General features: G+C 48.6%; 1 long non-coding RNA gene and 3 other non-coding genes across 4 annotated transcripts in view; 3 read left to right on the top strand and 1 right to left on the bottom strand.

Annotated features, from left to right (window-relative positions):
* Positions 1 to 19,467, top strand: part of LOC119377658 (uncharacterized) — a 54,727-nt gene extending 35,260 nt beyond the window's left edge. The window contains exon 3 of the long non-coding RNA XR_005180843.2: positions 19,159 to 19,467. This is a non-coding gene — a long non-coding RNA (uncharacterized LOC119377658). The remainder of the gene's footprint in view (positions 1 to 19,158) is intronic.
* LOC119377664 (U5 spliceosomal RNA) lies at positions 12,398 to 12,523 on the top strand. The gene has a single exon (XR_005180847.1). It is a non-coding gene; the product is annotated as a U5 spliceosomal RNA (small nuclear RNA).
* Positions 14,832 to 14,955, bottom strand: LOC119377665 (U5 spliceosomal RNA). The gene has a single exon (XR_005180848.1). It is a non-coding gene; the product is annotated as a U5 spliceosomal RNA (small nuclear RNA).
* A 6,996-nt stretch (positions 19,468 to 26,463) lies between the features above and the next one.
* On the top strand, positions 26,464 to 26,589 carry LOC119377662 (U5 spliceosomal RNA). Its single transcript, XR_005180845.1, has one exon. It is a non-coding gene; the product is annotated as a U5 spliceosomal RNA (small nuclear RNA).
* The last annotated feature ends 1,100 nt before the right edge of the window (positions 26,590 to 27,689 follow it).

Below are 27,689 nucleotides of genomic sequence, written 5' to 3'. Positions count from 1 at the left end.
GGAGGCATTGCAAGCTTTTCTGCCCCCTCACCTAGTTTTGCACTGCCTCCGTGATCGGCCCACCTTTCACCAAGCGACGATGTCATGTGAAGACGTGACAAATTTTGGTGATCCGTGAGGTCATGATGACGTCATATGGTGACGTCATCAGGTGGTGATGATTTTTTTTTTGCATCAGTCGTGTTGACGCCGCCGACGCGGGACGCCGGTCTATTTACACGTTTGATGAGGCATCTAAGGCTGTCGCCTTAATGACAGACCAAAATAAATTTCCTTGGCGAAGCGGGGGGCTTGAACCAGGACCTTCACGGACCGAACTCAAGCGTCAAAACCGCTGACGCTTGCACAGCGCAAATTCATGGGAAGAATATGAATGAGAGAGGGGAGTGGCCACAAATCACGCGCACGCTTCCTGGAGGGGGGATGTCAATTTCTCTCCGGCACTGTCATGTTCGTTGAGCGGCCGTGGCGCGCCCGAGACCTCGAGCGACGAGACGACGGCGACGCTGCCGGTCGTTTCGCCGATGCCAACGCGAGCTTACCGAGAGAGATCCTTACCACGTCTCAGCTATACTCGCGGACAACTTTTCTTGGCAATGAAAGGTACTCGTTTTTCGAATATGGCGTCGTGCTGCTTTTCCTGCCGTCGTCGTCCCCCACATTTCTGTATCGCTATCGTGTTCGCCTCGCTCGTCGTCCATGTCGTGTCGTGCCTACCACCAGCGGAACCCCTCGCTCCTCAGACTATCGCGGCTGGACACCCGAACCATGTTTTCTGGACATTTCGGCTCATTCTGCCTCCACCATCCGTGAGCTTCGATGTAAGCCTAACCGTCGACCTGTTGCGGCCTCCCCTCTCAAGAGCTGGCCCTCTGTCGCCTGTCCGTGCTTACCACAGCTTTCTCCTGACATGACGTGTCTCCCGAGCAGCCTGGCCCATCCCTGCATGCGGCGACATCTCGCCTAACCCAGGGCCAGCAGTATGTGCACGCTGCGACAGACGTGTATACGACCATCAAGCAGCGCTTTGTTGTGATGACTGTGACCGATGGTGCCACCGTCAGTGCGTGTACATGTCGCTCCAAGAATACCGACGCCTCGGCGGCTGCAACACCTCCTGGGTATGTTTCCAGTGTACCTTGCCCCACTTCCCTGATGACATTTTAATATCCCACCGTCGCCTTCCATCTCAACACCGGTCACCCGCCATCCCCGACGGCCTCGCGTTCGAGCCACTCAGCGTCCGCGCCACCTACATTCAGTCCCCGCGCGAAGACGCTAACGTTTTGGTACAACTGTCGAAGCGTCCGTAACAAAATAGTGGATTTACATGCGCATTTGTCTGCAATCCCGCCAAATGCTGTCGTGTTGCTTACAGAAACCTGGCTCGACGCAAGCGTGACTGACAGCGAACTTTTCGACACTAGCGGGTACACAGTGCTCCGGAAGGATAGGCGTGGCCGGGGTGGCGGTGTCTTGATGGCTTTCCCAACTCCTGCAAAAGTGAACCGCCGGCTCGACTTGGAACACGATGATCTTGAGGCTCTTTTCGTCGAGCTTATATTACCGCACAGTACCGTGCTGGTCTGCTGCGCATACTGCCCGCCTACATTAAAGGATGAAGCGTATAAGCACCTTGATTCATCCCTTTCACTCGCCTTGAGCAGGCAGTTATACAACGTTCTGGTATTCGGTGACTTCAACGCTCATATTGACTGGACTTCACACGACGACCCCCTCCCACACGACCGCACCGACGACCTACTCCTGGACATCATGACATCAGCCAACCTCGTCCAGGCATGCCTCGAACCCACATACTCTTCACGAGATGGTACCTCCTCCTCCCTAGACCTTGTGTTCGTGGCCGAACCAACCTGAGTAACCTCCTGCACAACAAGTGAGGGCCTGTCTAACAGCGATCATCGGGCCATTGAAGTGTGCTACGCTGCAGTGTGGGGATTGAGGCTTGCCCGTCGCCATTGCGCGGGTTTTTCGCCTATTTCTGCCATCCTCATGTCCGATCATGTCGCTCCCCTCCTCCGCCGTCCTACGGCGCTGGGCGAGCGGGGGTGACGTTAAACCCCCTCACCCCGGCGCCGGATCGCGACGGTGGCGCCACGTTCGGGTCTCGCGTGCTCGCGTCTCGCGAGACGTTGCGCGCGGCGGGGGAGTCAGACTCTCTCTGGACCTCGTAAGGTGAGCACGTTTTTCTTTCCCGTCCGTCGGCCTTTGTTTGGGCTCGCTCGGACGGAGTTCGCTAACGGTGCTTTGCGCCAGCGGCGAGCGCTTACCTTACGTTGTCCTTTCCGAACGCTAGGCTGAAGAGCGGTGCGGTGCATTCGCGCGTGGTCTTACTACGCCGAAACCGTACCTATCGAAGCCAACGCGAGCGGAGTTTGCCCTTGCTCGAGCGATCGGCCCTGTTTTGGTCGCTGATCGCGAGAGCACGCAGCATAGTCGCGAGGGAACGTTTCTCTCAGCGGCGTGTCCCCGTGAGCCCTTTTGCCCGCGGAGACGTGCTCGCGGCACCCTTGGTGTTGTACTTTCGCCCGTGGCGTGGTTAAGCCTGTTTTGCTTCTCCCGCCGCCTTTGGGAGCGGGCGTTGTACTGCGTTTTGTGGTGTTGCCGCAGGCAATAAAGTGTTGCGGATTTCGAGAGCAGTACTGTGTACTTGCCGCGTTACGCTCGGCGCCTTGTTTGCGCTCGAACGTGCGTGTGCAGCGGTGCGCTAGTTCACGCGAGGCGACGGCAGACGCGGCCCGGTGGCTCGCTAAGTCCGAACCCACGCTAGTGGCCGTACTCCTGTGAGGTACGTGCACACTACAAGTGTTACCCCGAAACGGATACCACGTTCGTCAACTGTGGAAATTTGACCAGACTGACCATACTCATCTAGCGCGCTTAGCGCACCTTGCACCCTGGTGCATGACCTCATCTGGCGACGACTGCCTTGGCAACTATGAATTGTGGTGCGACATGGCATCGGCAATCCAACGCGAGTGTGTACCATCGTGCACCCGAACGTCCAAGCGAAGGCACCGCCCGTGGATCACCCCAGAAATCATGAAGGCAGCGAGACAAAAACGACTGCTGTTTCGGAAGGCCTCCCGAACACAGTGCCCCATCACTTTCCAACTGGCGAAGGCCCACCAGCGCTCCCTCAAGGCAGCGATCCACGTAGAGCATCAGCGCTACACCACCAGGCTAGCTGAGAAAGCTACGGAGAACCCCAAGGTGTTCTGGTCTTACGTGAATAGTCTTCGGTCATCACGTCACCGCCCCAGCTTCAACATCCAGGGAAAGCTTGTTGACCGCCCCGTGGAAGTCTCTGCTCTCTTTGCTGAACAATTTTCTTCCATCTATGTTCAAGCCCCCGCCGATGACAGCGAACTACTCGAAAAATTCCACGTGATCAAGGCACGCATCCAACTCAGCTTCCCGACGACTCGCGTGATGACTCACTCCTTCTCTCAGCTACTTTTTCACCAGAAGCACTGTCCTCAGCCATCTCCAAAATCAATCCATCTCCCAGCCCCGGTCCCGATGGCATGGCGCCCACCTTCTTTCGACTGCTTGCGCCCCAAGTGCTTGTATCCCTGTGCACTGTGTTCCAATCCCTACTTGACCATGGGACCGTGCCCGCCTCTTGGAAACGTGCCCTGGTTACCCCTGTTCACAAAGGGAAATCCAAGCCCTCTAACGATCCCAAGAACTATCGTCCAATCTCCATTACGTCGATCATATGCCGCACGTTTGAACGTGTTCTGAACAGCCAACTCCTTGACTTTCTCGAGCGGAGAAAGTTTTTTCCTGCCTCGCAGCATGGCTTTCGCCGTGACCGCAGCTGCGACACAGCCCTGGCTACCTTGAACCAAATCGTAAGCCACAATCTTGACAACCGCACAGACACCGACGTCATACAGCTCGACCTGAGCAACGCCTTCGACACCCTCAACATCTCCCTCTTGCTGAACAAGGCGAAGGAAGCAGGAATTCGCGGATGCCTGCTCGGGTGGCTGGCCAACTTCCTGATCGGGCGCAGCCAACGTGTCTTATATTGTGGCGCCCACTCGAAGAGGATACCTGTGCCCTCAGGAGTGCCTCAGGGTTCTGTCCTTGCGCCGACCCTCTTCCTGATATACGTCAACAACATGCCCCAGGACAACCGCTTCCCCCTTGTGCAGTACGCGGACGACACGTCCACCTTGCCCCTATCATTTGTCCCTCCACAAGTGAGGATCTCCAGGATACCTAATGGTGATCGACTCCTGGATCATTTCCAACCACCTGAAGCTGTCCCCCGATAAATGCAGTGTAATGAAGTTCTCGAGTGCTCGCCTGCCTGCCAAGCCCTCATACACTATGCGCGGTATCCCTCTTCCCGGAGGATTCACTGAAAATCTTAGGTGTCACGTTCACCACCACTCTGGACTTAAGCCTTCAGGTTGCAAGCGTCGTTGCTAAGGCTCGCCGCGTCCTCGGCTTCGTGTCCAGAGTCTCTAAACCATGCGGTCCCGCTACATTTGCCCTTCTGTACACATCACTCGTGCTGCCTATCCTTGAATATGGCTGCGCCGTATGGTCACCCAACCAACAGCACCTTATCGCCCGCATCGAAAGCGTACAAAGAAGAGCCTCGCGCATCCTCTACGCACGCACGCTCCATAAAGTCTCCGCCGGCGGACTACGCTACCCGCCTGAAGATGGCCAAGTGGCGTCCTCTGCGACAACGTCATGCTGTGACCCAAATGCGCCTGCTCTGTCGTCTACTCGATGGCTCCCTGGCGGACACCCCCTTATCGTCAGCAGTACGTGTGAATAAACGCTCGGGTCAGCCGGAGCCTCTGCATACGCAAACTAAGCGTCACGGCTCCTCCGCCATCCCAGCCGCCGTACGCGAGTTCCTCACTCTTCCCATGAGTGTTCGCGCACCTCCCCCTCGCACCAGCGAAGACTCCAAACATCTCTGCTCTCTGTACAGTCGCCATTTGTCCAGCGATTGGTGATGACCTCACCCTCCACCCCCTCCCCCCTTTTTTTCTTCCTCCATTCTTTCCTTTTTTTTTCTCTCTCTTTCTTGCCTTCCGGTGACGGGCTAGCAGACGCACGCGCGTAAGGGTCTTTCCTTTCTGTCTAGCCTCGCACGCCACCGGAGGGCTCACATTGTTGTGCAAATAAAAATTATTAAAGACGATAGTCTTTCTTGGGGAACTTAAACGCAGAAATTTTGGTCTGTCTGTCTTTCTGTTTGTCGGCACTTCCCTCGATTCAGCCACTCGGCCAAAGTTGAACCCCCTGCACAAGGGCCAGCCATCGTGAACGGCTCACTAGGTTCATACTTGTCTACATGGTTGATCAAAAAGCTAACATTACGCATATCTGAGGCGCAACATCACTAGATAAGTATTAGGTGGTGTGTTCCTTTAATAGAAAATATATACGTAATTCTAGAGACCCTAGTTTCTTAAGCTGCGCTGAAAATGCGACTGCGCCGAAACTTGGCTTCCACCGTGCCCTCTGCGCGAGCTCATTGTTGTGTTTCGGTTTCAGTTCAGTATTGCACTGTACGAGTGCCATGGGGCGCCGCTCTGCCATTCCTGCTTTACCCAGGCGACGTGAATATAAAATAGTGTGTGGAGAGTACTCGTTGAGTGCGGACGTTTCTTCTGCTTCGGCGCTTCGCGCCAAACCGCGTCTTCGGGCTGGCTGGCGTCCCCGCCGTTCGCGTTGGTCACCGCCGTCTTGCCTGCTGCTGCGCCGGGACTACCAGCCCGCAACACAGCATTCACGTTTCCCGACGTATTGCCAGATGGCGTTCATATCTCACGCAGCGCCTCTTCTATCGTCTTTACATGACATTTGCAGCGAAGCACGCATATACGCGGCCAATTTTTATTATTATTATTATTATTATTATGGGGGCGGAGCTTCTGCACATGTACTCCTACGCGAAGTAGTCCGGTATGGCGCGCGTTTGGCACCGCTCTGGAAAGTGATGGCAACGCGCAATCAGCGTTTCATATTGACGCAGACGCCGCTTAGCGTTCGAGGTACACGTAAAAGGCGCGGCTTTCTCACGCGTGCAAAACGCTTAGTCACAACGTATAAAGTAAAATAAATATTACAAATATCTATCCGGTGTGACCGTCCGGTCTCACAGAGGTATACATGTATAGAAAATAAAGAAGTATATTTTATATCTCGCGCTAAAAATGCGGGCACATTGTGGGACTACATTCATTAGCGGTAGGATATGCGCGATTTAGCTCTGTAGCCTTCGCTCCATTGTAAAGAAAAGTTTTCCGCTAGTATATGGACGATTTTTCAGTAGCTGGTTTGAACAATTAAAATCAGAAGGCGCCACAGGCACCTGGCCTTTGAGTCCCTGGAACCTGGCCTTTGGCAGCGCTGCTCAGTGTGTCTCCATCCGCGCCGTGTTGCCGACTCGGTGTCCCCGTAGCGTCTGGGTGCATGCCTTGGGCAAGTAAAAGTAAGCAGACAGCACCGCTTGAAAAAAGTCAACATGGCGGCTATAGATGCGGAATCCTTCCACCTCGAAGTTATCACGTCGTCGTCGTCGTGCGCTGCGTGTTCCGTAAGTTCGAACCCTACGCTTTTATTCGCTTTTCATTTGCGTCCTGAAGCTTCGAGAGCAATGTATTCGTCGGTATTTTCCAGTGTTTCCAAGATTCCAGTGTGCCAATCCTCGGGGACAAGGCTTAGCTGGCGTGGCCAAATAAACACAGCTTTTCTCAGTAATAAAGACAAAACGTACCTCAAACCTCCCCAGCGTGTGAAGACACAAAGCGATAGCCGATTTCATCGTTTATTTATTCATGTCAGTACAGTGGGCAAATAGCAAGCGCGAGTTCGGATCGAAGCGGGCGGTCGCGTCTGCATGGGTGCTGCCATGTTGGCTTGTAACGGCAGCTACTGGCGGTTGCTAATGCAATAATTAAATGCATACGCCATAAATGCAAAATAGAAAAAAAAAGCATATCACTTATTGCTGTGGCGTAGTACGTGCTAAGCAAGCGCAAATGTATCAACCTTGTCAACTTTTAGGCGAATAAATATATGTCGAACTATATAGTCGGATACAACTTTAGAAGTCCGCGGCATTTCCTCCTGAAAGGCGGATGCACGCAAGCGTGCACCAATGAGCGCGCACTCCAGACTGACGTCAACAGCCGGACAGCCGGTTACCACGCGCCTTCAGAGAACAATGCTGAGTGCATTAGCGGGACTACTTCTTTAGTCGCGGAGGCGATCGGCTGCAGCAAATCGGACTTCTGGGCGGGGCCTCTTTGGACTTCTTGAAGGAACGCTAAAGAGGAAAACGATTTTTCTCATATTAGTAAAGCACCCTTTCACTATGCCAGAAAAACCACGGTTGCTGCGAGAAGACGCTTAGTAAGCGAGAAAACGCGCAAAAACAAAATGTGGGTGACGACGCCACCTGGAAGTTTCCGCACCGTTCGCCGTGACGTCACATGCTTTGACGGCGCCTACTAGGGACTACATAGTTCCTAATCGGTAAAAATAAGTACATTGTCCTCTGAGGGAGCCATAGACTTAACATACCAAGTTTGGGGTAATTTTGTTGAGCCAATGGCGCCAAAATACGATAAGTACACTTTGAAAACCGCGACGTCACGCGGGGAGATTTCGGCGGGATATTTAGAAATGAAACTTTGAACTTGATTTTCTCATGTATTATTAAACTTATGATGGCGAAATTAACTACATTAGAGTTCTCAGAGCACAATTTATCGATCTAAACCGATTCATTGTATCTCTTTAGTGTCCCTTTAGGTTGTATCCCGCTATGTGTTTCTCTGCGCTAGCATGTGACTTGGCTACACCCTGCTGCAATTTGCTTGTGTGGTACGGCCACGGCTGCTTCGCTGGCCAAAGGCCAGTTGCGATCACGTGATCGAACATTGCCGCGCCCCTGCGGCGCTGCGAGAAATCGTCTATGAAATCCACAGTGAAAAAATTGCCGAAACTTACGTGCGACTGATTCGCTGTCCGAAGGTTTTCACGGCGTGGAACTAAATGGAATTTTAAATGCGAAGCATTTCTTTGCGAACCTTTGGCACTTTGAGCGTTTCTATCTACGTATATATCTATCTATCTAGCCGCCTACGTCTGGGTGCTCTCATGATCGCCTCCTTAACTTGGTGTAGACCAAGATTGGCCTGGGAGGGTAAGAGGATTTGACGAATATGCCTGTCGGGTCATGACATGAATAACGTGAAAATCCCGTTGCGTACGTTGTCAAACCCTTTCCCCCAGACACGTGTGGCCCATACCCGTTTACCACGGGCCGCGGTGTACGGTATGCGCCACAGGTGGTTGACAGTTTATATCTACCCAGGAACGGCGAGAACAGACATTGGTAATTTCAATGCGAGAGCGTTAAGAAAAACCGACATCGGCAGCGTTGACTCGACGAATGCAAAGAAAGAATAAATATTAGGATCCCAGCGGGAATCGAACCCAAGCATTCTGCCTGGCAATCTGGTATTCTACCACAGAGCCGCGCCAGGTCTTCAAACTGGTTTGGAAAAACAGCCTATGCAGGCGTAATGTCGGTGCTACGTCAATTGTGGTTGTGGTGCTGGCTACCTAATTGTAGAAGAACGCAATAAACAGTACATATGTACTCCTACGATACAGGTGTAATATCAGATTAACGTCTGTGGTGGTTCCAGTGTTGGCTCCGCTTTCATAGCAGTCTAATAAAAAGTTACATTTGTATTCCTACGATTTAGCGAGCCATATTTAAGCATTGCTCGACCCCGGAGGAATAGATTAACAAAAGTTACGTATGATATTCACATGATTCCACCATAAAGTGCACTTAGTTTCGCTAATACTGAGGTATGTACTCAAACGTGAGGGCTGACGTTACGTCGCACCATAAGTTACCCTTTTAACGCCAAAATTGCCGATGTGCATGGTTGGGCACATAGCTACTACACTTACAAAAACACGTTGATCCACCTCGTAACGCTTGGCTTGAAGTCATAAAATACAGCATAGCAATACTCGCTAACTGCTTCGCATGAAACAGATTCCCACAACGCGTGGGACCTGCCCAATTTTTTTTGGTATGCGACTATAAATGCTAGAATTATCGAAAATAAAGGTTCGTTGTTCTTTAAACTAAAATATTGCCTCGGCTGAACATGTGTGTCTGAAAATTTCTGCATTATTTTTCTGGATATTTCGAGTTTATGCTAAAACCAGCGACAATGGGATGGTTAAGCGAGGGGTCAATGGGCAGCCAAGACCTATGCGAGAACGACACTAGCGCAAGATTTCTTATTGTCGTGACCGTCTTCTTCGTTTTTGCCAAAATTAGCATGGGACATTGGTGTGGCACGGACATGATTAGCGGATCATCGCATGAATAACGTGGCGTACTAGTCGCTTACTCCATGAAACGCTTTCCCTCGATCGGGTGTGGCACGTACCCGCATACCACAGCCCATGGAATGCGGGTATGCGCCACAGGTAATTCACAGTCTATATCGGCAACGGCGAGAATAGACATTGTAAATCTGAACACGATTGCATTCAGGAACCCGTGTCACAGAAAATCCGGTGCCAGCGAAGGCGGCGTTGTCACTTAGCGAAAAACCTCAGTGAACGTAAAGAACAAGAAATTCGGCAGATCCCACGTACCGTGGGAATCGATATAATGCGAAGCATGCGGCGGGAAGGCGACTGTGGCGTAATTTTTTACATTGAGCGAGACATTACGAAATGACGCCAAAGATAGGCGCAAATGGTATGCGCACACGCATATGTTGAAGAGACGCACATGTGTTATATAACAAGTTGTTTACAGTTGCGTAACGATGACAACACGCGGCGACGCGGTAGGCCGGTATGTAGTGCCTATACTCGTCCGTTATGATGGAGAACGCACGCACGTTTCACGAACCTCTGTGTGTGCATGTGCGGAAGGGGTTCTTTACAGTCCTCACGTAGGTAGCGGCGAGCGCAATGTATTTTTTATTGTAACTTATGTGCGCAACGCAGACCTCGCCGATTCTGCAGCTTATCTGTGTGTGTTCGGTGTCTGGCGCCCGGCGAAGTGGGATGCGGCCTACGTTGAAGTTGCGCATCGCCGTGTTCTCATATGTGCCCACGCCGCCGCACCTGCAATGAAGCCGCTTTCTGGGGACGTCACATTCGAATCCCGTGATTGCAGTTGGCTCATCTCTCCAGGTTTCAGGAAGTGCTAACACGCCAATTTCTTTAAGCAGACCGTCTTTTTCGAGGCTTTTTTAGGACACGTCGGCACCTGAAGTCGCCTTTTACGTTGGTGAAGTATAGGCCGTCAAGGCTGGTAGCCCTGGAAAGTGCTCCGTATAGATCAACCGCAGTGGATGACGCTTATCGTATCCGATGACTACCTGGGCGTATGTGGCTCTTTGTGACGCATATAGTTATGGTGCTTGCTTGCGCAATAGAAAACTGTGCACTCTTACACGAGATATTTTTTGGCATATGTCGCGGTTGTGGTGGTCCGCAGTCCGACGGGCACTCATTTCAATTCTATTGAAGGTGTGCGGTAGTGATGTGATTCGTCCTGGATGGGACGACAATGCCTACCGTGGACGTTGGAAAGCCACAGTCGCAAGAGGTTACCGTGTTCGTCACGCTCGATGTACCACAAGGTGATGCATGTTTCCATTAACGAGGCCGTCGCTCACGCCGATGTTGGTCGTGATTATGCACGGCTTGCCGATGCTCCGGTAAATTGAGACCGGCAGGCCACCCATGTTGCTTGCGTTCATGTTGGTCACCTTGGTCAAGGCATCCCTGTGTACCTGCTCGTTCTTATAGTCAATTATGTTATCCCATCGGGGATGACATAACACGTTGTCCGCAGCGGCGAGGCAGCGGGCGTTATAGCGGTCGACGTCCGCAATGCTGTAGCATTGCTGTAGTATGCCGTCAGGGCACTTGGTGGCGGCTTCTTCGCGTGCCACAAAGTGGCTCTCAATCAACCTGACGTCCTCCTCGGTCAGCATGAGGCCATCGCCCAGATTCATATGAAATGAAGAGAACACTGCGTCATTCTGGCGGACCACGTGGACGAGTGGATGGCACTCGAGCGTCTTCCAGGGTGTTCTGTCTCCAGCGCCCTCACTTGCCTTGCGTTTCAATGTGTTACGTTCGCCGTTGAAGTGTTCATTGGGACTGTGAATCACCTGTGGCTCATACCCGCACAACATGAACTGTGGTATGCGGGTATGTGCCACACATGACTGAGGGTGTTAAGAATTTCCCCTAGCCTCACGCGGGGCCCCCAACCAACAGTAGCCTCCCGCGGAGTCCCCAAAGACGAAACATCTCAGCGTTGGGACGCAAGTCCGTTTTCTACAGGGTCGTAAAGCGTCTCTCACAGCCCCCCACTATACCCCCACGCAGGCACGCAGTCCTCCCCTCCTGTCAACGTAACGGTACACCACACCGCCCTCTCGGGCACGGCACAAACGGCGCGAAGGGGTTGTGGGGCTTTCCTGGAAAGGCATCGGGACTGCGCACGTGGCGTTCAACAAGTGAAAATGGAAACAAACAGAAGAAATACCACGAGGGTGAGAGAGTGGCCGGTGCGGGGGAACTTCGAAGACGAGGCAGAGACTTTTGAGCCACGAACCGAGAATCGCGTCTCAAGACAGTTGTAAATTCTGTAAATAAACTTCTTGTTCTATATTGTAATCGAAGCTTTCATAACAGAGGGAAAGGATTTCAAGACGTACGCGACAGGCGTTTTGTGTTATTCATGTTATGACCAGTGAATCGTGTTCGCCATACACTGACCCCCTGCTATGCCAATTTCGGTATATTACAAGGTATGGAGACGACTAGGAGAGTGCCCAGACGTAGGCGGCTACATAGATAGATAGATAGATAGATAGATAGATAGATAGATAGATAGATAGATAGATAGATAGATAGATAGATAGATAGATAGATAGATAGATAGATAGATGCTAAGACAGAGGTGTTGGTCAAGAAGGAAGGAAGGAAAAAGTTTATCGGGCGAGTGTGTTTGGGCAATTATTCGCACGCGCTCCGTACTGCTACCAAGGGGTTGACTGCTACTCACGCGCTTCCAAGCAAACTTTGATGGATACGCGGCTGCGTTCGTTTATCGTCGGTATTGTGGCATAAGCTGAAAAACAACATTGCAATGTTCACATATGTTCGTTAAAAGGTGTATGCTACACAGGCAAACAGAGCAGTACGGTTCTTTGTAAGAAAAGGGTCGAGAGTTAAACGCCCGAACCTACAAACAGCTTGTGCATATCCTTGGCCAAGTAACCGCGTCCTTTTTCAACACATCGCAATGAGGGCCAAGTTTGGGCAATCGGTCAGGTCCTTCCTCAGCTGCAGCGCACTAATCTTTCGCCTTTTACTAAAGATTACCGTGGGGAAGGACACTCGAATGAGCCTGTAGGCCAATTTTTGGGAGGCCTTGCCCGTTTGGGCGAGGCCTAATGTTGAAGCCTAAAGAAAGAACCGAAAGTGAAAGCTTCGCGCTAACCGCCGAGAATTGCTCCGCTACTGTTCATCTGATATTTTCTGTTGTTTTCTTGTGCGCCCCCCCCCCCCCTATTCACCTTAGGGGGGGTGCGCAGTCAGCCCCACATTGACATAATAGGGAGGGGGGCACGGCGACACGGAGGGGGGGGGCGCAATGTCAGCTCCATACATCGACAAAACTGGGAGGGGGGGCGCTGCGACGAACCTTTGCTGCCCCCGCCCCTGAAGGGGAACACAGCGCACGCCTATGCCAACAAGCCCAAGTTGAAGCTGCGCTGAACGCCATGTCTTCGCGCTTGATCCACATGGCTTAACCTGAAGAGCAAAGAAAGAACAAAGAAATCCTTAGTGACAACTTTGCTGAAACTTAGGAAATATAGTGCCTGAAGGAAGGGGCGAGAGCTTCGGTGTTCGACGGCTTTCACGGAGTGGAACATTTTTTTTTTTTTTTAGCAGCGAAAGCTGTTATCACATCACAACTGCAGTGGGTCAGTTCGCCGCCGCCGCCGCTGGTGTCCTTAACCACTGTCGCGCGAAATAAAAAAAATGAAATAAATAATTATGTCCGGGAACCCGGGCTCTCTGCGTGGCAGTCGAGTATTGAGCACAGAGCCGCGCTGGTGCTTGAAAGTCCTTCGCAAAAAGACCCTATATAGGATTCATGTCGGGCAAGGAGTCGCGTTAACATGTGTAATATAGCGTGGCAGAAGAGTAAAATAACAATCATGGGGATCACACAATGCTAATTTCGCAACGAGTGTGTGGTTTAAAGCTTCCCACCCACTGCAAAGTGCTCAGCCATAATTCCTCATCATCATCAGCCACATGCAGCATCAACAAAGTGCACCTAATGCATTACAAATGTGTAGCGGGTATCCCGCTTATCCACAGAAAAACGAATACAGCTGAAGCCCTTTATAAGAGACATGCACCAGGGAGCAGTTCTTGTCCCTGGTCTCTTATAAGCAGGGTACCGTGTTTTCATTTTCTGAACAACCTCCATTTCTAGGCACACTTGTGTTTCTTACACCCAATTGTCTCTTGCATCAGTGTCTCTTATAAAGGTGCTCAACTGTAATGGCATAGTGAGTGCTTCCCTACTTCACAAAATTATGATTTGTGGCGTTGTGGATACCTTGCATGTGTAGTTGTATTAGTTTCCCGAAGAGAGTTTAGAATGGGCTCTAGAGAGGCCGCTCTGACTGCACTGCGTACTCCGCGCAGGCCTGGCGTTTTTTTTTTTTATTCGTGTTCACAATATAGAATTCCCATCACTCCATAGGATGTCAAGAGAGAGAGAGAGATCAAAGCGGTGGTCCTCAGCGACGTTTGTGAGCGCGAATTATGTCAAGGTTAGTGGAGTTTGTTTTGCACTGCTCCCTTTGGCGCCGCTATGTGTTTTCGCGTTGGGAAACCAGTTACAAGGTCCTGTGGCTCGCGCGCGTTCACTATGTTGTGAACGGGGCGACGTTTGCCCTTTCGCATTTCTAAAAACAACCACGCAATGTACGTATCGTCACGCCGGCCGTTCTCCAAACAATCCCTATCAAACATTCATTTTTTCCTCGTGTTCGGCTCGCTTAAATATAAGGTCCAGCATTTCGTCCGCTCTGTGTCCGCCGCGGTGCACAGTGGTTACGGTTGTCGGCTGCTGACCCGAAAGTCGCCAGTTCTATCCCACGACCATCATAAAGTTAAAGGTACACTAAAGTGAAACGATGAATTGGTTTGGATTGATAAACTTTCTCTGAAAATTCTAATCTCGTTAATTTCGTCATAAGTTTTAGTTAGAGGAGAAAATCAAGGTTAAAATTGCATTTTTAAATTTCGCGCCGAAAACCCCGATTGTGACGTCACGCATTTCAATGTGTACTTGTACTTTGGCGACATTGCCTGTAATTTCCTGAAACTTGGTATGTTATGTATATGGCCCCCTCAGAGGTCAATGTACTTCATTGTTACCGATTAGGAGCTGCGTAGCCCTAGTTAGACGCCGTCATAATCTATGACGTCATGGCGTTTGCTGCAGGAATACCACAAGGTGGCGGAGCCACCCGCATTATCTTTTTACGCGTTTTATCGCGGCAAGCATGCGATTTTGGAATTGCGGAACAGTGGTGTACAGATATCAAAATTATTTCCCCCATACTGTACTTTTAAGCAGGACACCAGAAGGCCCAAATACGCTCTCACATTCTCATCCTTCGTGTGTGATAAGCTTAAACCGAATAAGTCTTTCTTTCGATCTGTACATTAGGCCTCGCCCAAACGGGCAAGGCCTCTCAAAAATTAGCTTACAGGCTCATTCGAGTGTCCTTCCCCAGGTAATCTTAGTAAAAGGCGAAAGATTAGTACGCTGCAGCTGAGGAAGGACCTGAGCGATTGTCAAAACTAAGCCCTTATTACGGTGTGTTGAAAAAGGACGCGGTTACTTGGCCAACGCTATGCAAAAGCTGTTGCAGGATAGGGCGTTTAACCCTAAAGATTTATTTTCTTATAAAGAACTTTCCTGTTTTGCTTGCCTTCATCATACACTTTTTAATAAATTATGTCAAATATTACCGTGTTTATCTTATGCACAATACCGGCGATACACGAACGCAGTCGTGTGTCCATCAAAGTTCGCTGGAAGTGCTTGAGTAGCGGCCACGTGGTAGCGGCACGCGAGCGCGCGCTATTTCATTCACCGCGTACTTCGCGGGCTCTTGTTTTCTTTCTTTCTTCTTCTTTTTCTTTCTTTTTTGCGACTAAAAAGAGAGCGAGAGAAACAGCTAGACGCTTTCAACCTGAAGTAAATTTGATTCTGAGGTTATATTAGGCCGCTTGGAACTTAGTAGTGGACATGTCAGCAATTGAAGCAATAATTAGAAGGTGACAAATTGTGAACAATACGATATATATATATATATATATATATATATATATATATATATATATATATATATAATATATATAATATATATATATATATATATATATAAAGGGCGCAGTATAAAAACGTGGCCAGGAGTAGCCAAGAAATAGCCAGTTCAGGCATTACGTGGGTAAGAAAATGGGTAAAAATTCACAAGACAGGCTGCGAGCACATACACTTTTAATCTCGTACTATTCTTGAGAACACAGGAATTACGAATAGGTTCCGCCTAAAGCCAGCGACAGTCAGGAGCGGTTACGCTGCTCGCTACTAACACGAAGGTCGCGGGTCCGATCCCGGCCGCGGCTGTCGCATTTCGATGAACACTATATGCCAGAGGCCCGCGTACTGTGCGATCTCATGCACGTTAAAAACACCAGATTGACGAAATTTCCGGAGCCCTCCACTATACCGCGTGCCTCATAATCATATCGTGGTTTTGGACACGTAAAACCCAGAAATTATTATTATTCTGCTGTGTGATTTGGTACACATCCGAGTCCCATGCTCCAAACCACTTAAGCTCTATAAGAACGTACCGACCTGAAACGATGATGAAACATAAACGACGCTAACGTTGTTAGTGGTAGCGAGGTCGCAGCAGTATCGCGGATGGCATAAACTGTTCCTGCCCGCATGCAGCTGCTAGCTCTCCTACCTTATGAAATGCGATCTGTGACACTTGAAGAAAATGGAAACGATTACGTGTTATATGGGAAAATTTTTACACATGTGCCAAATATATTACTGGCTTCTATGTCTCTTGCATCAGAGGGGCACATGCCAATTCTGACGGAAATGCCAATATTGAGCACATCTGCTCGTATACGGTTACGAGTACGCTTATCTAAAACACGCTAGCTGTGTGCCCTTAACTGCACTGTCAACGAAGTGACAATACACGGTGAGAAAGCGACCGTCATGCGCGAATACCCGCCACGGTGGTCTGGTTATTATGGCGCTCGACTGCTAGTGGTTAGGCGTCCGAAGGTCGCGGGATCGAATCCAGGCCGCGGCGGCCGCATTTTCTATGGAGGCATAAACGCTTGAGGCCCGTGTGCCTGGATTTAGGTGCACGTTAAAGAACCCAGGTGGTCGAAATTTCCGGAGCCCTCCACTAAGGCACTTCATATTCATGTGGTGGTTTGGGGACGTTAAACCCCAACAGCTATTATTAGATTACCATGCGCGGATTCATTTACGGCATACCTCCGCTCGGCCTTCTGGTAGCCTCACGCTCTGTAACCTCACAGCTCGCATGACCGTCAAGAGGATGTTATATAAACGAGCACGACCTCCGTGATTCTCGACCTCGGTGCTCATAAGCATGCCATATACATGCCTTGTGGAACATATCTACCTATTCGGGTCCAGAATCACGGAGGTCCTGCAGACGAGTGTATTGGTCTCTGTATGCTTAATGGTAAGCTCGTGGTCAAACTTCGTCTATTCAGCAGAAACCTACTACAGCGACGCTGAGGCATTTCCTTCCTCCAATATTGCATTTTACCATCATTCCTAAAGACAGCTAAAAATTAAAATTAGGTCACCAGGGTTTGTAAACCGCGCCCTTTGCAATAAGAGCAAACCACACCATACCACTGCAGAAGGATCGTTAATCATTTTAAGCTAATAAAGACGCCAAGCGAAAAAATACGGATGGCTTCGTGGCTTTGAAATTTCCTCAACATCTTGTCGATACGTCATTGGTTTAGACGCCGCCTGCCCAGACCTAGTTCATTTAGTTTCATCTGGCCTACGTTATATTGCAGTGACGCTTCAAGCTGGACTTGACAAGTTTTGAGAACTTATTACGTTACAACTGTCACAGCACAAGATAGCATATTAACGTTTGTGTCCTCACAATAACACACTGGCCCTGAGATTGTCGATCGCGATATCATCAATCGCTTACCGCGACCTGAAAGAATTCACCCCGTCTAAACTGGTACCGTGTATTGCTTTATATGGAGTATCTTTAATTATTCGTTATTTTCGATTGCTGTTCCAAGTTCCTATTGAAGAAATACAAAAAATTACAGCATATCCACGGGTGAATGATGAAGAGCTTGGGCGAAGCTCCTGAAGCAATCATGGTTACACCGTGAAATGTTCAGTGGTTTCGCCCAGCAGTAATCAAAGCGATACGCCGCTTTGATTACTGCACGCCATCTAGCGTGCAGGGTGCCGCTGCTTTTTTTTTCTTTCGTTTTTCTTTTTCTTTTTTTTCTTTCACACGTATTGCACGCATCTCTATGGGACAGTGCCATCTAGTATATCGTCACCCAACTGCACTTTGCATGCATCTCTATATGCGACAGCGCCATCTACTGAATGATACGGAGACGCGACAGCGGGCACACGCCGCATGGAGCGACGACCGACCAGGTGATGCTATAAGAGCTTCGCCCCTAAAAATTTGAAGGACACTTTGTAAATTCCAAAGTGTGTTCGGCGAAAGCCTGTGGCCATCCGACTCCTCCGACGGACGCCGCCGCGTTGTTCAACAGTTGCGCAACGTGCGTTGGAAGGAGCAACGCGCCCCTGTTGCTATGCGCCGCTGAGCCATCACGTGATTGCTGAGAGTGTGAGGGAAACAGGCCACAGCTGGCACCGTGCAAGGCCACGATCGTACGGACGGACACCGCGGGTATGAGGCATTAAAGGCTTTCCCCTTAATACTTGTTCTACTGAGGTTTGTGAGATTGGACTCCTGCAGTAGCATATATAGACAAGTAATTTCGACCCCGATAGTATGCTCGGTGTGAGCTAGACGGACACCGCGAGTATGAGACATTAAAGGCGTTCCCCTTAATACTTGTTCTACTGAGGTTTGTGAGATTGGACTCCTGCAGTAGCATATATAGACAAGGTAATTTGTACTCCGATTGTATGCTCGGTATAAGCTAGAGATTAGCGTAAAAGCAAAGGAGGTTGATGAACCCGTATTGGCGTTCCTGCGCAATAAACTCCCAAAAGCAACGCGTATGAGCATATGTTCTGGCTGCAAATTCTTTTGGTCGTGGCACAGCGTACCAAGTTATATATTAGGGGCGACGCAATTGAGCGCTTGACATTCTCCTTTGATGTCATTCCTCTGTGTGTGATACCACAACAATAGATATCGGTACACACCTGCCCGTGTGGTCGCCGAGACCATCCTAGGGACCCCATATTAAGGTTCCCTCTCACATGTTTAGTTTGTACTTTTTTAATAAAATGTTTTCTCTCTTCTAATTCAGCCCTTAATAGATGGGCTGTAGCATGGACTCTGACCCGTGACCTGACCGGGTACCATGGCATCACAGACACTAGTTGCGTGGCTTAGGTTTTCACCGCGCTTCTTGGTTAGCAAAGGCCGAAGCAGGCCACGGGTGCTACGGCTGGCGTTGAAGTCGCCACAGAGAAGGTGAGCACCATAACAGTACTCACCTTGTATGTGTCATTGACCTTGTATGTGGCAGGGACCTTGTATGTGGCAATGACCTTGTGTGTGTGGCAGTGACCTTTTATGTGCAAAGACATGGTGAGCACCGTAGACGGTGCCTCACCATGTCATTGAGCGTAGCTGGATGACAGCACCGCGTAAAATGCGTATGCGTACGTAACTGTAGTAACCGCGTGCGCTGAAAGGTGACCTCTATACGTCTCTTCCTCTCCCCTGTTCGCAGAGTCGTGAGGTGGGCACCAAGGTGAAGGAGTCCTAGACTGGGACGTGGCCGTGGCCGGTGAAGCTGCGGGAACCTTCCTCGTTTCGTGACCACTATACTACCACCGTTACCACCACTACTACCACCACCTTCCGCTGGTTCCCGGTTCGAGTCCCGTGCGGGTCACCTGACCTTCCTGTCCGGAAAGGGGGGAAACGAAGGTCGTCGCCACCGGGCAGCCCACGACACTGCGGGCGTGATCGTCGGTTGTAAAACATGATGGTTGTTATATTTGATGGTTGTACGAGTATGCAAAACATAGAACCCGCGGTATAGTCCACACACGAACACACACGCACACACACACACACACACACACACACACACACACACACACACACCTACGTCACACGGCAGAGATTTAATACTTGAAATCAAAAGCGCTGTTTGAAAGATACATACAGTCAAACGTTTCCGAAAGCGGTCCGGTAATTCAGTATGTTTACGTGTGTCATTCTCGCAGAAATGACTCCAGAGTCACGCGGAACAGATGCGTATCGATTTCGCCAAGAGCGGTACCGGAAACGTACGAAATTATTCGGCTGCATGCGGAACCGTTACAGAAGCGGTGTACTTGCACGACCACATCACAGAATCATCGAAGTCTTGAACCACGTGACCACACGCTAGCTGGACGTTCAGGAACAGAAAATTAACACTGCACATACTTTCTTGACACCAGGCAATACAAAATTCGTACAGGTAAGGTATGGTGCAACGGCTTGAGACCACGCCTGAAAGAGATTTTTTTAGTCAGCAAGTATCGTGCATTAACGTAGGACGCAAACTCGCGATTATGGCCCAAATACTTTGTTTTTTCACGCCTCACCAGAGGCTCTCACACTGCAAGGAATTACCGCATGTACGGTTTCACGGTGCTGGTAGAAAATGTTACTTCATGTACTGCACTCATTGTTACATCTATCTTCACATCGATCGAAGGAAAACTAAGTAGAAACACAAACCTAGGATGCATTAGTAAACCACGTTTCTTCCATACAAAAGATGACCACGTAATATTACAAGCCGGAGCTTCGCACCGTAGATGAGACACTAAGACAAAATATGTTCATGTAATGTTCGTGTAAGTTTCCCTTTCTGGTGCATTTACACGGTCGTCATTCGACACCACTTAATTGTTTAGAGTTGAGAAAAGACCACGTATACTTCGAAACCCACGATGTCGCAGTGGTTTGCGAGAGCTTTCGGGACAAAATTTGTAAGAAATAAATTTCCTTTTCGATCATAAGGTTTTATTCTACTAAATGAAATGAATTTCCTGTATTGATAATAAACTTTTATTCTGCCAAGTGATTGAACATTAACTTTGGGAGTTTGCTCCGCAGTTTTCATGTTTACGCCATTTCCTAACGCTGAAAACATGCAAAGAACTCTCGCAATCGTGTATTTTAGCATCGGCCGTGCGAATGATGGTAAATTGCCGGCATGGGACCAGCAGGAACACTTTTAAACATAGTGAAATGGTTAAACACAGAGCACCGGGCAATATCAGAAACGCAATCAAGGCTTATTTTATTTTTGTTTGTCCTTTTTTGTAGAGTACAAGTTAACAAATTAGCATAACTTGCATAACTAGCACAAATGTTGCGAGGCTGTCGCCTCGTAAGATTAATGCGACAGCGACTTCGACTTACTTAATTGAAGTCGCGACGACGGTGGCCTCAAAAGAACCCTCGAAAGCCGTTCGTGTGTCACGGCTTGAAAGGTAAAAATGGTGTGCGCAAAACCAACTCAACCAGCAAAAAGTTTTATTGAACGTCACTGCTACCGGCTTCTTCGTTTTCAGCCTATAGTGAACAGTTTATAGACAGTCTTTCCCCTTTCCTGTCGTTTACGGACACTGCTGTCCTTTCATCGGCTTGAGCCATCGGCCAACATGATCGCACTGGTGAACGCGACAATTTTTTTTGGTTGCATTGTTTGTTTGGTGCTGTTAGTGTAATAAAAGTGAGTTATAGGCATACTGCTATATTTTCCCTAGTCCTTGTTTCGCGGTCGTGTTTTGAAGTATCTTTCCTCGAGTGACATAAAACGCTGCGCACCTATTAATGTAGTGTCTGCACTGGCCGTTAGTCAAGCTGTGTGTTTGATTACCAACACGAATATATCTCTTAGACACCGTGTTGTACGTGATAAACAGAGTATATTCCAATAAACCTAACTGGAGAAAACAGTAGGAAGGTCACTTTGATTGGCGACGTCACTGGTTATACACCTTCCCAATGGCGTATAGTCTAAGCAAATAACTACCTCTATTCTCCCAAAAAATCTCGTACATTCGTTGCCCACTGCCGTGCGGCGTGGGTTCGTTGACCCCGTATACATACACAACACACAAAAGACACATAGTGAAAGAGAAAAAAAAAACAAGCATCGTCATCCTCCCCACTGTCTTGTCGGCGTCACATATCTGTCGTGTATGCCTCCAGTAAGTTCCCGCGGGACTGCGTAGAGCGTCTGCCCCCGCTCACTGTGTAGTTTTGTGTACTTTCGTGGCCTCCCAGTTTCACGCCTCGGTTGTTGTACACGTTGATAATCATCATCGCGGAATCGTGAATACCCTTCCCCCCTTTCTCTCCCGCTCCTTCTCCCTTCGAGCTCAAGTTTGATGGAACCTTTGTAAAAGAGTGACAAGGCCGCCGCTCAGACGGCATCCAAAGTAAAACACGTGCACCCACTGCGTAAACAAGCTGTTTACAAACTCCGACTACGTATACTGTGCACCAGATGTTGTTCGTCGTGCATATATATATCGAGGAACGAATAAAGGCCCTCTTCTGGTTGTCAACTGGTTGTCTCGTTATCTCTGTCGATGGCGTATAGTGTACTGGGTCTACCTGGAAGACCACTCGTGAGACCCTGTTTTGTAAGATACAAATTTAAATATGGCAAAACAATGCTCTGTAAGGCCACTTTGTGAGATCTGTTTTGTAAGAGGACAGATGTAAATTGGCAAACAATGCTCTGTAAGACCACTTGTGAGGACTCTGTTTTGTAAGATACAAATTTAAATGGTAGAACAAGCACTGTAAGGCCACTTTGTGAGACTCTGTTTTGTAAGGAGGACAGAGTAAATTGGCAAACAATGACTCGGTAAGACCACTTTGTGAGACTCTGTTTTGTAGATACAAATGTAAATTGGCAAACAATGAAAAACGATACAACAACGAAGAAAAGCAAGTATTGAGAACGACTAGCAGCGCGAACGCGGACAAGACAGAGCGGGGAGGTTGTAAGACGACCAGTAGCAAACGCGGCCCAAGTAAGCAGTCTTATGATAAGTTGTAAAATATACAACTTTATCGCGCCCGCCGCTGGAGACTGGTTTCCTCCAATGTTGACAACTGAGATAAATATGGCGAACCGAGAGGCAGGTTGTAGAGTATATGAACACGAAGGAATTGGAGACTCTGCTTATTCTAAGCTCGAGTGGTTGTAAGAATGTGTCTAACATTTCTTTGGCTCAGCGCAAGAATGAGACCCTCAATTTTGTTGAGTATGAATCTAAGTTTAGCTTCCTCCCAAGTACCGCACTGTTCACTGGGTATAAAATATTAGAGCTGGTGAAATAACTAGAAGTTTATAACCAGGGACGCTACCCAAAGTCATTGACCTTGATGCTATAGGCGGCCGACGAAGGGCACAATCTATAGAGACCTGAATCAAAGAAGCTGGGAGCGAGTGGGTTGTGAGGCTGAACCTGTGAAACATGAATCGAAGGAGGATGTGGAGCGGTAGCTCAAAAAAAAAAAAAAAAAATACCGCAGCAGAGCTGGTGGGCACGCGTCAGCTTTCTTGTAAACATCTTTGCAGAATGCTTGGGCGGTCATGAGCGGCGTGCCAGTTCATGATGACGATAATTTTCTATCTACGACAACACGGCAAACCTCGACCATTACAGCTCTGCCGTAAAGATAATATTGATTGGTGGTCATACGCGTTCATCGTGTCTCAGTGAAAAAAGACTGCAGCTTCAGCATGCTGCTTCCGGCGGCTACTATACCAGAGATGATCAAAAAATCGGTGAAATCGCAAATAGATATAGCTCCGCGCAGAAGACAGAAAATCGTACTTTCGTAAACTACGATGTATTATACAGCGCGTACTTACGCAAAGAACAAAGACAGAGCGACAAACAAAGACAAGCGCTGTTTTCCTTAACTGCTCTTTCTTCGTCATTTGACCAACAGCGCGCGCTGTAATACATCGTGGATACTCACCAACTAGCCTGTCGCTTACCCTTCTACACTTAATTCTTTGTAAGCTACATCTGCTAGAGCACTCAAAGCGGACAAATGCGACGTGGATTCACAGTGTACATGAAAACTCCAACAGTGTCCTTGCCCTTGCGAGATTTTGCGAAAGCGCTATCGCCAATTAGAAGCATACTTGAGAGCGCTGCAATATATTATGCTCTTTTAAGCGTGAAATGCTTTCAGGCATGACCAGGAGGAAGAGGAGGAATAAACTTTATTGACAATAAATGGGAGTGGGAACGACCAGGATTTGGGGACGTGTGCACGTAGCGCCATCTCTCGTCGTGACAGCGGTGGCCTGCCGTAACTGAATGGGAAAGAGACGAAAACAAAAATCAAATCTGACGACAAAAGCTAGTTATCAAAAACGACTGCCGGTTCTATAAGCAGAGACGTATTTGAACATTCTGGTAAACTTACAGCGTCGCACTACAAATCGCGTGGCTTCCCAGCGTGTTTAATTTAATACAATGGATCCCCATGTGTTTCTAATGGGCGGTGTTCAACTGTCCTGAGAAAGCCACACGTTTTGTAGTGCGATACCGCAATTTACCAGAATGTTCCAGTAGGTATCTGCTGTGTGCAACCCGGAGTCCTTTTTGGTAACTTGATTTTTTAAAGAGATGTGGTTTATTTTTCGCCTATTTCCCATTCAGTTATGGCAGCACGCGTTGATGCCGCCGGGAGATGGGCCCACGTACAGATGCCCCCAAATCCCGGGAATGTCCCGTTGACGTCGGCTTTCAAGTGGCATTGAGACAAGGTCAGCGTCGTTTTCCGGGCACTCAAACGAGACATCTGGGCACATTATCCGGGCATCACTGCGAGAACGAAACGATACATCCGGTCAACCAGCTAAAAGATTTAAAAATGCAGTCTTTGGTTGCAAACTCTCGTGCGCACTGCACTACACACGGTAATTGCGGCCCAAAAAAATACAAAAACGCTGAAATACCGTTTTGTCAAGTATGCCTGCGGTTACCTGCGGTGGGGTTTGAGCGCCCTTACAACGGTTGCGGCGTCATAACAGACAGGTTGGCGGCGTTCCAGCTTGTTTAAAACAACAAACGCCAGGCCTGCGCGGTAAGCGCAGCACAGTCACAGCGAAAGCTGGAAGAGCGGCATTTCTAGAGACCGTTATAAACTCTTTTGTGGCTAATACAAGTACATTAGCAACGTACCCACTACGCCACAAATCATAATTTTTGGGAAGTTGGGAAGCACCCACCACGACATTATTCGTTATTCTGCGGAGAAGCGAGGTACCATCTGCATGGCATTATGTGCACTTTGTTGATGCGACGGATGATGGGGATGAAGAATTATGGCTGAGTCCTTTGTAATGGGTTGGAAGCTTTAAACGACCCACTAGTTACGTAATTCATATTGTGTGACGCCCGCTCGTTGTTTAACTGTCCCATCACGCTTTATAACATTCGTTAACCACAGAAACGGAGAGCGAGAGAGAGAGAGTTAGCCGTATGGGCTTCCTTGGAACATAAGAAGTGCACTTGTGAGAAACCCACTACGCTATAAATAATCATAATTTTTGTGAAATAGGGAAGCAGCCCACTATGCAATTTTTCGTCATTCTGCGAAGAACCGTGGTACTCGCTAAACCCCTGTAAGGCATTATGTGTACTTTGTTGATGCTGTGGCTGATGACTATGAAGAATTATCGCAGAGGCCTCTGTAATGGTTTGAAGCATTTCAAACCCAAACCCCCCACTCGTTGCGCAATTCGCATTTGTAGCGCCCGTTACAGAATTCGCGTTTGGTGACGCTGGTTGTTATTTTACTCTTCGACCACACTACATATGTTAATGTCGTTCTTTCCGATATGAAGCCTGTAAGGGGCTTTTTGCAACACAGTTTCAAGCACCGGCATGGCTCAGAGGTTGAATACTGGGCTCCCACGCAGAGGGCCCAGGTTCGAACCTCGTTCCATCCTGGAATTTTTTTTCAATTCCCTTTCTTTTTCTTATTTCTTGCGATAGCGGTTACGGACACCGGCGACAGCGGCGGCGAACAACTACGGCGCCAAAAACGGCCGTTGAAATGATCTCATAACAGCTTTCGCTGTAAAATTCGGCAGCCCTTTCACTAATCGGGGAGATGTGAGCAAACGAAGTTTGGCGTGCGCGTGCCTAGCCCACTGCTTTTCTTTCTTCCTTCCTTCCTTCCTTCCTTCCTTCCTTCCTTTCTTTCTTCGTTTCTTCTTTCCTTTCTTTCTTCTTTCTTTCTTTTTCTTTTTCTTTCTTTCTTTCTTTTTCTTTCTTTTTTTCCTGACGCTTGCGTGTTAAAGTACCCAAATTCAGTTCTTGCTGTTCGGGTATCAATATACTGTGAATCAATTGTGGCGCCCTTGTTATGCGGGTATAAGCCACACATGACTGGTGGAAAGGGTTTCATCGTGTTCGTCATGGGCTCACGTCCTCCTATGCCACTTTGGTGCATACCAAGTTAAGGAGACGACCACAAGAAGAACCAGACGAAGGCGGATAGATAGATAGATAGATAGATAGATAGATAGATAGATAGATAGATAGATAGATAGATAGATAGATAGATAGATAGATATAGATAGATAGATAGATAGATAGATAGATAGATAGATAGATAGATAGATAGATAGATAGATAGATAGATAGATAGATTTGCTAAGGCAGAGGTGTTGGTTAAGAAATTATTCGCATTTAATAGACGCGCGTTCGCGTACTGCTACTCACGCGCTTCCAAGCAAACTTTGATGAATACGTGGCTGCGTTCGTTTATCGCCGGTATGGTGGCATAAGCTGAAAAGAATATTGCAATGTTCACATCTGTTCATTAAAAGGTGTATGCTACAAAGGCAAACAAAGCAGTAACGTCCTTTATAAGAGAAGAAATGTTGAGGGTTAAACACCCGATCCTGCAAACTTGTGCATATTGCTGGCCAAGTAACCGAGTCCTTTTTCAACACATCGTAATGAGGGCCAAGTTTTGACAATCGCTCAGGTCCTTCCTCAGCTGTAGCGCACTAATCTTTCGCCTTTTACTAAAGATTACCGTGGGGAAGGACACTCGAATGAGCCTGTAGGCCAATTTTTGGGAGGCCTTGCCAGTTTGGGCGAGGCCTAATGTATAAATCAAAAGAAAGAGTCGCTGAACATTGATCAGCGTGTATTTATGTGTTCTTTTGTTTTCTTTCTTGTGTTTCTCTGCTCTTGTTGTGTGATACAGTTAAAACTAGATCTAACGTAACCCTGACCTGACGGAACTCGCTGCAGATGACACGTATCTCAACTGTCATAGCAAGCAGGAAGTCGATAAAGCGCTGCAAAAGGTAGCGCACCGAGTTTACGAATCGCCATACGAAGATTCCGCTCCGTGCCGGGGAAAACCCTACATGCTTACCTCAAACATTGACGTCATCGACGGTTTGATAATCGGAGCAGTGGGCCTCTACGAACGAGAATCGCTGGGTGCCCGTGCAAAGCACTTCCTCAGTTTTCACAGTAGTGGAGCTGCATGTTTCACAGTAGTGGAGCTGCAGGGTGAGCCTCATCCAACGCGAAAATTGACCGGCGTCTCGCGTCGGCGTCCCCCGTTGGCGGTGTCAACACGATTGATGCAAAAAATTATCGCCACGTGATGACGTCGGATTCCAAGAGATGGCAAACGCGTGAGGGGGAGACAGAAAATTAGGTGGGTAAATGAGATTAAGAAGTTTGTAGGTATAACGTGGCAGCAGAAAGCACAGGACCGGGTTGATTGGCGGAACATGGAGAGGCCTTTGCCCTGCAGTGGGCGTAGACAGGCTGATGATGATGATGGATGACGTCGCCATATGACGTCACAAATCGCCAAAATTTGACATCATCCCGACGTGGCTGTGATAAAGTGACGTCACGTGGTGACGTCATCACATTACACTCTGCTTGGTCAAAGGTGAGCCTATCACGGAGGAAGTGCAAAACCAGCCGAGGTGTCTTCGATCCTGGAGGCAGTGCAAAAGCACGTTAGGTGCAGAAAGCTTTAAGAGTGCGGGGCAGGATCAACACATCGACTGAGAAAAAAAATCACAGCTTATCCACGGGGTGAATGATGATGAGTGGGGCGAAGCTACGGAGGGAATCATCTGTAAACCGTGAAACTCTTCCGTGAAATGCGCCCAGTACATAATATAAAGAGTGTGAAACATCGTGTATATAAACATCAAACTTTTATTGTACT

Source organism: Rhipicephalus sanguineus, unplaced genomic scaffold (assembly GCF_013339695.2).
Source record: "Rhipicephalus sanguineus isolate Rsan-2018 unplaced genomic scaffold, BIME_Rsan_1.4 Seq533, whole genome shotgun sequence".
NCBI lineage: Eukaryota > Metazoa > Arthropoda > Arachnida > Ixodida > Ixodidae > Rhipicephalus > Rhipicephalus sanguineus.
The sequence above is the reverse complement of the archived record's forward strand: the minus strand, read 5'-3'. Positions and strand labels throughout refer to the sequence as shown.